The 12,793-nt window shown below is 42.8% G+C and overlaps 1 pseudogene; it reads right to left on the bottom strand.

Moving 5' to 3' along the window:
* Window positions 1–3,844: 3,844 nt before the first annotated feature.
* LOC125555850 lies at window positions 3,845–11,174 on the bottom strand (annotated as a pseudogene).
* Between the last annotated feature and the right edge of the window lie 1,619 nt (window positions 11,175–12,793).

Raw genomic sequence — 12,793 nt, 5'->3', positions numbered from 1 at the left:
TCTGGATTTTAAATAATTCAGAGAATTTCAGAAAATAGTTAAAACTTCTAAAATTCCTAGAAATTAAATCGTAGCTCAGAATGAAATAATTTATATATGAAAAATTATCAGAAAAATGCAAGGAATCAATTTATGCTAGTTTCATGCATGAAAAACCAACTTATACTTGCTGTATAAGTGAAAACGTAATAATGGCATGTTATATACTTAATTTGGGATTTGCATATGAACCCTTGGTTCATATGGACTTCAACCAAATTGATGCTACATGCATTAGGGAAAATCATAGCATCTTTGAAATGTCATCTTCATGCATCATATTGTTGCATATGGTTGTTTATTGATTGCCGGCACTGTCCCTTCTCGATAGGTTCTACTCCGGAAGGTGTTCCGAGTACCTGTCTGAGGAGCAGTGCTTCTTCGTGGATCTATCAGGCAAGCAACCCCCCCCCTTGAGCATTTCGATAAATCCCACTCTCTCGCTCCTGCTCCTTATACTGCATCAGGACAACAATGATTCAAACTACTACTTTCTGCTGCGGTAGTTGAACCCATTCCTCTGCATGACCTGTCATTGCCACAGTAAATAGTTGAAACCCACTAGCATGAGTAGGAGTTGCTTGAGCCTTGATGTGCCTACTCATCCATGCTTGATTTCTTTATGCCAGCTATGCTTAGAGTTGTGTCAGGTCTGATTCACCAGGAATGAATCGGAGTGGTGAACATGTCCTACCGGTAAAGGCTAAGTGTGTGAACATGTTTTGGTAAAGGTAGCGATGAGAGGCCATGTAGGAGTACATGGTGGGTTGTCTCATTGGAACCGTCCCTAAGAACTGAGTTCTGTGTATGTTATCCAAGTCCAGTTACTACCACGCATTGGGTTCCGATTATCCGGCCCCTCTCGGCTTATTAATCCACTTGATCTCTATCCAGGAGTTGCAACTAGTTTTGGCCTTTGTAGGTAGTGCTACCTGTCTACCAGGTGGTGTGCGACGGGACGGGCTTGGGACAGACTAGGCACCGTGGCACGGTGTACCAAGTGGCACCCGGATGGTGGGCTTGGGAACCCTGCACACATCATTTGGGGCCGTGAGCGACACCCCGGCCGGATCTCCTTGCGGATGGAACCTGAATAGGCGATAAACCTAGACGAGAGACTTGTGTGGTTAGTCAGGTCGTGGCCGACACCCTCGCCCGGCTTCCACTTGAAGGTTGCCGAGGTACATGACGTGTATAGGGCTATAAGTGGCGAGAGCGTGTGTGAAGAAGTACACCCCTGCAGGGTCAATATTGTCTATTCGAATAGCCGTTTTCCTTGGATATGGAAACTTGGAGGACTTATGTAGTACATAGACAACTTGAAGTGGATACTCTAAAATCCGCAAGATAAGCGTGAGTGCTATGGATGGCCTTCTCGTAGGGAGACGGGAACGGATCCATAGTGGAGTATTGATATGGTGAATATGTGGACTCGTGTGCGTCTTCTCCCCTCAAAGAAGTTTCTGATACTCGTAGTATAGGCTAGCCACTGAGTCAAAGCTGGCTTGCTGCTGTTAAAACTCCACCACCCCCTTGGTTGATAATGTTGCATATGTAGATAGTTCTGATAAAAGACTTGCTGAGTACCTTTGTACTCACGTTTGCTTATTTATGTTTTGCAGTTGGTTACCTTAGTGACTTTGACGAGTAGCTTGTATCCGAGCTACGATCTTGTACCCTTGGGAGGGTCGTGTTTAGTCAGGCTTCTTAGTCTTTTCCTTTTGTAGTTGTCTGATCTCAGACATGTAATGCTTCCGTTGCTTGTATGCTCTGAATGATAGGTCATGAGACCCCTGTTTGTATTGAATTCTATGTGGCTCTTCTGGGCCTTTATCTATATGAGTTTGAGTTATGTTGTGATGCCATGTTGTACAACACATACTTGCATGTTATGCATACGTGTAACATGTATTGCTATGTGTGGGATCCAACAACCTAGTTGTTTACCTCTGATAGCCTCTTTTATGTGGAAATGTAGTCTTGTGCTTCCATGAGCCATAGTAGTCTGCTACAGCCCGGTTCACCGGAGTCCTGCTAGCCCAGCACTACTGCTCTGGAACACTTGACTGGCCGGCATGTGATTCACTTTGTTCCTATGTCTGTCCCTTTGGGGAAATGTCACGCGGTGACATCCGGAGTCCTGCCTAGCCTGCTACAGCCCGGGTTCCCGGAGTCCTGTTAGCCCAGTGCTACAGCCCGGATTCACACGCCGTTGACCGACATGTTCGTGGTTGATTCATGTATGCCCGTCCCTATAAGTTAGTGCCACTTTGGGTTCACGACTAGTCATGTCGGCCCGGGTTCTCTGTCATATGGATGCTAGCGACACTATCATATACGTGAGCCAAAAGGCGCAAACGGTCCCGGGCCAGGTAAGGTGGCACCCATGGGAATACCGTGCGTGAGGCCGCAAAGTGATATGAAGTGTTACATGCTAGATCGGTGTGACTTAGGATCGGGGTCCCGACATCAAATGACAACACATGTCTATGGTTAGGAAACTTAACCATCTTTGATTAACGAGCTAGTCTAGTAGAGTCTTACTAGGGACACAATGTTTTGTCTATGTATCCACACATGTATCAAGTTTCCGATTAATACAATTCTAGCATGAATAATAAAACATTTATCAAGATGTAAGGAAATATAAAACAACAACTTTATTATTGCCTCTAGGGCATATTTCCTTCAGGCAGATGCAAGGGAACGATGCTAAATGACTTGTTTGTTTTTGTGGATGAGGATTTGAGGAGGACTGTGCAGTCATCTTGGCATAGTAGTATTTATAACCGAGTACTAATATGCTCCTAAGTGGGAAACCGTTTAGGTTGTGATCAATGTGAACAGGTTTGCAATTACATATAGTGTGGTAGTAATTTGGGATGTGACGAGACGCAAACTCAAATTTTTTTTGACGGTTCTAGTTTTGAAGTGCGGCACTATTCCCGGATGGCGTAATGTGGGCACGTTTTCTCGGCCGTGGTGTAGCAGTTTTGTAATATGCCATGGTACTTCTTTTTCTACCACTGTGTACGTGCAATAACCGGCATAGTCGGATGCATATCTTACTGTTATTGGGGCGTTCGACAGGAATAGCCTCGTGGTGAGCTATAGACTAGTCTTTTATTCACATGCATTACATCGACACATATCATCTCTCTCCCTCTTTCCCACGCAAACACCTAGTCTCTCAAGACTTCTCGCACGCACCATCTCTAGCTCCCTAGGTCGATGCCAACCACATACACTTGTACTCTGAGTTTAGTACGTTATACACGAAGAGAAGAGGTGCACACATGCACTCGTCCTCTCTCACACACACATTTATAGTTATGAATTGTAGTGTTCTCAACCATCCGATTGACTCTATCATTGATTCCTGTTGCTCCTTGGCCTTGAGATTGAGAAGTTTAAAACGCAGAGGCTAAGCTGGATGGGCGAGGTTTTGGTTAATGTGCGGACCGCACATGGCACCAACACGACACGAGCTTCGTCTGCCTGGTGCGCAGTCGGGTGAGTACTACTAGTAGTATTACTACTTTGATGTGTCGCGTAAACTCGCACAAGTATGCAACACTTCCTGAAACAAGCATATAAGCTGCTTATAATTCTTACCCAAAGGATCTTTATATCCAACAGACACAAAATATCTGTTCGACTGTTGGAAATTACTTTAATTGCTGATCTGATGTTGAAGTATTTGCTGCATCGCCACCAAAACCCACCATCTCTTAAGCTAAAGTAGACCGAGCTAACCCCTATATTAGCATATTACTAAGATAAACAGAAGGCACTGTAGAATCATTTAGGAGGTGAGCTTGTCAATGTGAATGTGGAGGGACACCGTCCTCGACAACCCAGCCCCGGCCAGCAGCTTGGGTGGAACTGTGAAGAAGGTCAGCTCCTGCACGGCGACGTCACCGGGATCCTTGCTGCTTGTCACCTCGATTTCCACCTTGACAGCGTCGGTCCTGCCTTTAGGCTCCCCAGGCGGGCCGTTCGTTGATAGTCTCCAACGTATTTATAATTTTTGATTGTTCCATGCTATTATATTATCTGTTTTGGATGTTCATGGGCTTTATTTTACACTTTTATATTATTTTGGGGACTAACCTATTAACCCAAGGCCCAATGCAAATTGTTGTTTTTTCCCTATTTCAGTGTTTTTGGAACAAACGTGATCCATAGGACTTGGAGTGGACGTCAAGAAACGAATGGGTTAATGGCTTGAGATGCAAATTGATGAGCCTCACGATAAGCTTCCATGACAACCAGAGTAGCATCGCGGTCCAAGGCTCTAAACTCGGCAATCATCTTAGCAATGATCATCCCTTGGGCAGTGATATATTGCACCAGGCGAGCGATTGCCGGGTCATCTTCCTGGGTAGTGATGGGATACACATTTCCTAATTCTGCCACAAGGGGAAAAAGCAGAACTTCCGCTTCTCCGCCACTTGCGGAAACTGGGATCAGAGGTGTAGGATAGCCTCCACAGCATCAGCCCGAATGTCCAACTCAGTAGTGGGCATGGGTCTGCCCTGAAAAATCAAGGTCTTACCATCTTCCACGGGACCTGGGTAGATATGCACCCTTGCCTCTAATCGGTGAAGGTGATGGACGGGTTCCAATTGGAACACTAGGTAATCAGGGCTAGCATTACAACCAAGGGCTTTGGTGAGCACTGCATTGGTTTTCCCTTGAATAGGAAAGGGTGATGCAGCAAAGTAGCATAAGTATTTACCTAAGTTTTTGAGAACCAAGGTATCAATCCAGTAGGAGGCCACACGCAAGTCCCTTGTACTTACACAAACAAATAAGAACCTCGCAACCAACGCAATAAAGGGGTTTTCAATCCCTTCACAGCCACTTACGAGAGTGAGATCTGATAGAGATAATAATGATACCTTGGTTCTCAAAAATTGAGGGAAATACTTACGTTAATTTGCTACATCACCCTTTCCTCTTCAAGGGAAAACCAACGCAGTGCTCAAGAGGTAGCAAGAAGGCTTTCTGGCACCTTTGCCGGGGATTCTACGCACAAGTCAAGACATACCAAGTACCCATCACAAACTCTTATCCCTCGCATTACATTATTTGCCATTTGCCTCTCGTTTTCCTCTCCCCCACTTCACCCTTGCCGTTTTATTCGCCCACCTTTTCCGTTCCCCTTCTATTTTCCAGTCTGCCTCTTTTTTGCTTGTTTCTTGTTTGCTTGTGTGTTGGATTGTTTGCCGTGATGGCTTTACCTAGAGGTTTTGATCCTCACCTTAAAAGGTTGGAAGAAATTGAAAACAACGTTAGAAGTTTTATTTCCTTGCAGTTTGAGCATAATAATTTCTTCAGAAACGAGCTTAGAGAACAAAAAAAGTTTTATGGGATACATGAATAAAGAGCTCGATGATATGTCTAAAGAATATTATGGTTTGAAATCTCAGTTCGCTCATCTTGAGAACTTAATAGCCCAAATTTTGGATAAGCAGGCCACCTTAGTTAATAAGATGGCTGCCAAACTGGAAGAATTTGATGATAATAAGGATGAAGATCTAAACGTTATTGATGTGTCCCCTATTAAATCATTGTTTTGCAATATGAATCTTGATAATGATGGGATCGGAGATGAGTCAACTTTAGTTAGAAGGCATCCCAATGATTTAGAGTTTTTAGATCTTGATGCAAAAATTGATAAAAGTGGGATGGAAGAGGTCAAAACTTTAAATAGCAATGAACCCACTATCTTGGATTTCAAGGAATTTAGTTATGAGTTCTTTAATAGATTGTATTTCCTTGTTGCAATCCGTGCTAAATTCTCCGCATGCTTATAGTCAAAATAAAGATTTTACTAAACATATCGTTGATGCTTTCATGCAATCTTATGAAGAAAAGCTTGAATTGGAAGTTTCTATCCCTAGAAAACTTCATGATGATTGGGAACCTACTATTAAAATTAAGATTAAAGATCATGAATGCTTTGCTTTATGTGATTTGGGTGCTAGTGTTTCCACGATCCCTAAAACTTTGTGTGATTTGCTAGGTTTCCGTGCATTTGATGATTGTTCTTTAAACTTGCATCTTGCGGATTCCACCATTAAGAAACCTATGGGAAGAATTAATGATGTTCTTATTGTTGCAATTATTGTCCTTGATATAGATTGCAATCCTACATGTCCTATTATTCTTGGTAGACCTTTCCTTAGAACGATTGGTGCAATTATTGATATGAAGGAAAGGAATATTAGATTCCAATTTCCATTAAGGAAGGGCATGAAACACTTTCCTAGAAACAAAATTAAATTACCTGATGAATCTATTATGAGAGCCACTTATGGATTGCATACCAAAGATGATAATACCTAGATCTATCCTTGCTTTTATGCCTAGCTAGGGGCGTTAAACGATAGCGCTTGTTGGGAGGCAACCCAATTTTATTTTTGTTTCTTGCCTTTTGATTCTGTTTAGTAATAAATAATTCATCTAGACTATGTTTAGATGTGGTTTTATGCTTTTAATTATTGTTTGTTCCAAGTAGAACCTTTGGGAAGACTTGGGGAAAGTCTTTGCGATCTTGCTGTAAAAAACAGAAACTTTAGCGCTCACGAGATTTGCTGCCATTTTTTTACTGGAGAGCACTATTTACTTAATTATTTTTGCAGATGATTAATAGATAAATTCCTCCCGTCCAACAATTTATTTTAGAATTTTTGGTGTTCCAGAAGTATTCGAAACCTACAGATTACTACAAACTGCTCTGTTTTTTACAGATTCTGTTTTTCGTGTGTTGTTTGCTTATTTTGATGAATCTATGGCTAGTAATAGAGTTTATGAACCATAGAAAAGTTGAAATACCGTAGGTTTAACACCAATATAAATAAAGAATGAGTTCATTACAGTACCTCGAAGTGGTGGTTTGTTTTCTTTTACTAACGGAGCTCATGAGATTTTCTTTTAAGTTTTGTGTTGTGAAGTTTTCAAGTTTTGGGTAAAGATTTGATGGATTATGGAACAAGGAGTGGCAAGAGCCTAAGCTTGGGGATGCCCAAGTCACCCCAAGGTAAAATCCAAGGACAACCAAAAGCCTAAGCTTGGGGATGCTCCGGAAGGCATCCCCTCTTTCGTCTTCGTCCATCGGTAACTTTACTTGGAGCTATATTTTTATTCGCCACAAGATATGTGTTTTGCTTGGAGCATCTTGTATGATTTGAGTCTTTGCTTTTTAGTTTACCAAAATCATCCTTTCTGTACACACCTTTTGGGAGAGACACACATGAATTGGAATTTATTAGAATACTCTATGTGCTTCACTTATATCTTTTGAGCTGGATAATTTTTGCTCTAGTGCTTCGCTTATATCTTTTAGAGCACGGCGGTGGTTTTATTTTATAGAAATAATTGATCTCTCATGCTTCACTTATATCATTTAGAGAGTCTTTTAGAACATCATGGTAGTTTACTTTGGTTATAAATTTTAAATGCTAAGAGAAGTTGGATGCTTGATAGTTGTTTTGAGATATAAAGGTGGTAATATTAGAGGTGTGCTAGTTGAGTAATTGTGAAATTGATGAATACTTGTGTTGAAGTTGGCAAGTCCCGTAGCAGGCACGCATGGTAAACATTGCGTGACAAATTTGAAGCATGGGGTGTTCTTTGATTTCTTTCCTTATAAGTGGCAGTCGGGGACGAGCGATGGTCTTTTCCTACCAATCTATCCCCCTAGGAGCATGCATGTAGTGCTTGGTTTTGATGACTTGAAGATTTTTGCAATAAGTATGTGAGTTCTTTATGACTAATGTTGATTCCATGGATTATACGCACTCTCACCCTTCCATCATTGCTAGCCTCTTCGGTACCGTGCATTGCCCTTTCTCACCTTGAGAGTTGGTGCAAACTTCGCCGGGGCATCCAAACCCCGTTATATGATACGCTCTATTCACACATAAGCCTCCTTATATCTTCCTCAAAACAGCCACCATACCTACCTATTATGGCATTTCCCATAGCCATTTCGATATATATTGCCATGCAACTTTCCACCGTTCCATTTATTATGACACGCATCATCATTGTCATATTGCTTTGCATGATCATGTAGTTGACATCGTATTTGTTGCAAAGCCACCATGCTTAATTTTTCATACATGTCACTCTTGATTCATCGCAATCCCGGTACACCGCTGGAGGCATTCACATAGAGTCATATTTTGTTCTAAGTATCGAGTTGTAATTTTTGAGTTGTAAGTAAATAAAGTGTGATGATCATCATTAGAGCATTGTCCCATGTGAGGAAAGGATAATGGAGACTATGATTCCCCCACAAGTCGAGATGAGACTCTGGATGAAAAAAAGAGGCCATAAAAAAAGGAAAAGAAGGCCCAAACAAAAAAAGAGAGAAAAAGAGAGAAGGGACAATGTTACTATCCTTTTTCCACACTTGTGCTTCAAAGTAGCACTACGATCTTCATGATAGAGAGTCTCTTATTTTGTCACTTTCATATACTAGTGGGAATTTTTCATTATAGAACTTGGCTTGTATATTACAATGATGGGCTTCCTCAAATGCCCTAGGTCTTCGTGAGCAAGCAAGTTGGATGCACACCCACTTAGTTTCTTTGATGAGCTTTCATATATTTATAGCTCTAGTGCATCCGTTGCATGGCAATCTCTAATCCTTGCATTGACATCAATCGGTGGGCATATCCATAGCCCATTGATTAGCCGCGTCAATGTGAGACTTTCTCCCTTTTTTTCTTCTCACACAACCTCAATCATCATATTCCATTCCACCCATAGTGCTATGTCCATGGCTCGCGCTCATATATTGCGTAAAATTGAAAGGGTTTGAAAAGGCTAAGTATGAAACAATTTCTTGGCTTGTCATCGGGGTTGTGCATGATGGGAGCATTTTGTGTGACGAAAATGAAGCATGGCCAAACTATATGATTTTGTAGGGATAAGTTTTCTTTGGCTATGTTATTTTGATAAGACATAATTGCTTGATTAGCATACTTGGAGTAGTACTATTTTATGTCAACAATAAACTTTTAACTTGAATCTTTCGGATGTGAACATTCATGCCATAATAGAGAAAAATACATTGAATAACATGCTAGAAAGCATTCCACATCAAAAATTCTATTTTTATCATTTACCTACTCGAGGACGAGCAGGAATTAAGCTTGGGGATGCTTGATATGTCTCCAACGTATCTATAATTTTTGATTGTTCCATGCTATTATATTATATGTTTTGGATGTTAATGGGCTTTATTTTACACTTTTATATTATTTTTGGGACTAACCGATTAACCCAAGGCCCAGTGCAAATTGCTGTTTTTTTGCCTATTTCAGTGTTTCGTAGAAAAGGAATATCAAATAGAGTCCAAACGGAATTAAACCTTCGGGAGCGTGATTTTTGGAACAAACGTGATCCGGAGGACTTGGAGTGGACTTCAAGAAACGAATGAGGTGTCCACGAGGCAGGGGGCGCGCCCTCCCCCCTCATGGGCCCCTCGTGGCTCAACCTACCTACTTCTTCCTCCTATATATGTTCACATACCCCAAAAATATCCAGCACCACCACGAAACCCTATTTCCACCACCACAACCTTCTGTACCCAAGAGATCCCATCTTGGGGCCTTTTCCGGAGCTCCGCTGGAGGGGGCATCGATCACAGAGGGCCTCTACATCAACTCCATGGCCCCTCCGATGATGTGTGAGTAGTTTACTTCAGACCTTCGGGTCCATAGTTATTAGCTAGATGGCTTCTTCTCTCTCTTTGGATCTCAATACAAAGTTCTCCTCGATCTTCTTGGAGATCTATTCGATGTAACTCTTTTTGCGGTGTGTTTGTTGAGATCCAATGAATTGTGGGTTTATGATCAAGTCTACCTATGAGCAATATTTGATTCTTCTCTGAAATCTTTTGTGCATGTTTGGTTATCTTTGCAAGTCTCTTCGAATTATCAGTTTGGTTTGGCCTACTAGATGATGTTTCTTGCAATGGGAGAAGTGCTTAGCTTTGGGTTCAATCTTGTGGTGCTCGATCCCAGTGACATAAAGGGAAACGACACGTATTGTATTGTTGCCATCGAGGATAAAAAGATGGGGTTTATATCATATTGCTTGGGTTTATCCCTCTACATCATGTCATATTACCTAATGCGTTACTCTGTTCTTATGAACTTAATACTCTAGATGCATGCTGGATAGCGGTCGATGTGTGGAGTAATAGTTGTAGATGCAGGCAGGAGTCGGTCTACTTGTCATAGACGTGATTCCTATATACATGATCATTCCTATATATTCTCATAATTATTCGCTTTTATATCAATCGCTCGACAGTAATTCGTTCACCCACCGTAATACTTATGCTATCTTGAGAGAAGCCACTAGTGAAACCTATGGCCCCCGGGTCTATTTTCCATCATATAAGTTTCCAATCTATTTTACTTTGCAATATTTACTTTCAATCTATATCATCAAAATACCAAAAATATTTATCTTATCATTATTATCTCTATCAGATCTCACTCTCTTAAGTGACCTTGAAGGGATTGACAACCCCTTTATCGCGTTGGTTGCGAGGTTCTTATTTGTTTGTGTAGGTACGAGGGACTTGCGTGTGGCCTCCTACTGGATTGATACCTTGGTTCTCAAAAACTAAGGGAAATACTTACGCTACTTTGCTACTTCACCCTTTCCTCTTCAAGGGAAAACCAACGCAGTGCTCAAGAGGTAGCATTCACCCACAGCGTGGCCGCGTAGTGCGGTAGTGGGGATGCCCCCGCTCTGATGCAGATGACTGACACGGCGATAGGTGCGCCGATGTAGAGCATGCCTCCGACCAAGAAAAATGCGCGACCGTCCTCCTTCATGAACAACAAGGGCCGTGGCTCCAATACTGGCACTTGCAGCTGGAGCACCTTGCCGTACTGGATCCTGTGCACGGGCATGGGATGCACGATGCTGATGTGGTGGGAGAGCACCGCTGGCGGGCCTTCGTAGCCGTAGCCGGGCACGGGGCATTTGCAGGGCGCGAGCGGATGCATGCTCTAGTGATCGGCGAGCTTGTGGTAAGTGACATAGAGCCCACAGCCTTCGTGCAGACACTCCACCCTCAATGAGGATAGGACGTCGTCCATCGCCATGTTCCGCACGTCGAAGCCTCCGCAGCGCTCGCACTTTTGGCACTGCCACTGGTTCATGGGGTGCTCGCCACGGCAGTCTGCGCAGGCCAGGTGCCCTCCCTTGCACTGCACAAATCAATCGAACAACACATCAATCAAGAAACCTACACCTTACTCGGTCAGCCGAACGGACGAGTTGTATTCCAACCTCATACACTAGAGGCTTCAAGGGGCGGAGGCACAAGGGGTAGTGGAGCAAGATGAGGTCCATATAGACCATAGAGAGCTCCATCGTCGGGTCCTATTACATCGGCATGATCTCGTCCTCCTCGTGCACAACCATCTCTCGTTTTAGGGCCGGTGCATTACAAAGTTTTAGCATCACATGTTCATACTACTTCAAGGTGCATTAAATCAACACATGCAAGTATCAAAAGGAAAGCCACAACATGCATGCATATGTTGTAATTAATGCATCGATAAACGCAAATTATTGAAATATATCGAGTGCACTGCTTTCATGTGTTGCGTCAACTCATACAACAAGGCGAAGTTTGATTACAATGCCCTCTCCCTCTCCCATGAGTGTGGTGGCTCGCAGGAATAGGAGAAGCTTTCGCTACACGCTCTCCCTCCCGCACGCGGTGGACATGCAGCAGTTCATTCGGTGTCAGATGGCCAGAAGTATACTAGTAGTACTCCACAGCAGTAGTACCATCATTATCTGACTTCTCGAAGAGGCAAAGAGCCAAGCGCAACCCGGAAGCTCGTGTGGCAGTTTCATGTGTAGGGGAGGTAGTATAGTGACATAGTCTAGGATAGCGTGTACCATGCCTCTAAGCTTAAAATCATTGGAGTCGGCTCCATGCTATGAGGCCGTCTCGAAGCATTTTTTGATTAAAATAATCTTCTGGCCCTACCTGTCGTCCTGGTGATTGTAGTTTGCATGCTCATATGGTCAAGAAAGGAATATATATTTTAATTTATGGTGGGGTACATGTTAGAGGTTGCAGCAAATATATTGTACACTGCGGGTCTTTTACCTAAGGTTAGAGGCAAGCATGTGGGGCAAGTGCTATGTTGTGTCGCGTCGACTCGTACAATGAGGAGAAGCTTGATTTTACTACTACACGTCCTCTCCCTCGCCCATGCGTGCGGTCGCTCGCAGACGAGGATAGGCTTTTGCTTACTACAATAAGCTATCCCTCCCGCACATGGTGGATGGACATGTAGTAGTTGATTCGATACTGTAGAAGTAGTAACATTGTTGTTTGTCTTCTCGAAGAGGCGAAGAGCCAAGCGCAATCCGAACGTGGCAGTTGTGAATGCTCGTGTGGCACTCTTTGTGTAGGGGTGGGGCATGGTGCAAAGCCTTGGAGCACGCATATAGACAGGCTCTCGCATGAGACAAAAGTGCCATGTAAGCAGGCTATAAGCCCACTATTGTACTTGCTCTTACTCCATTTGGGTTGCCATGTAAGTAATAGTATAGCCCTATAAACCGGAAAGGAGGGACTACTCCTTCCATTCCTAATAGTAGTATAGCCTTGTAAACCGGAAAGGAGTATTTTCCTTTCTAGAGATTTCAACAAGTGACTACACCCTAGATGAGTCCATACGGAGCAAAATGAGTG

This window comes from Triticum urartu, chromosome 5, assembly GCF_003073215.2.
Source record: "Triticum urartu cultivar G1812 chromosome 5, Tu2.1, whole genome shotgun sequence".
In the NCBI taxonomy this organism is placed as follows: domain Eukaryota; kingdom Viridiplantae; phylum Streptophyta; class Magnoliopsida; order Poales; family Poaceae; genus Triticum; species Triticum urartu.
The sequence above is the reverse complement of the archived record's forward strand: the minus strand, read 5'-3'. Positions and strand labels throughout refer to the sequence as shown.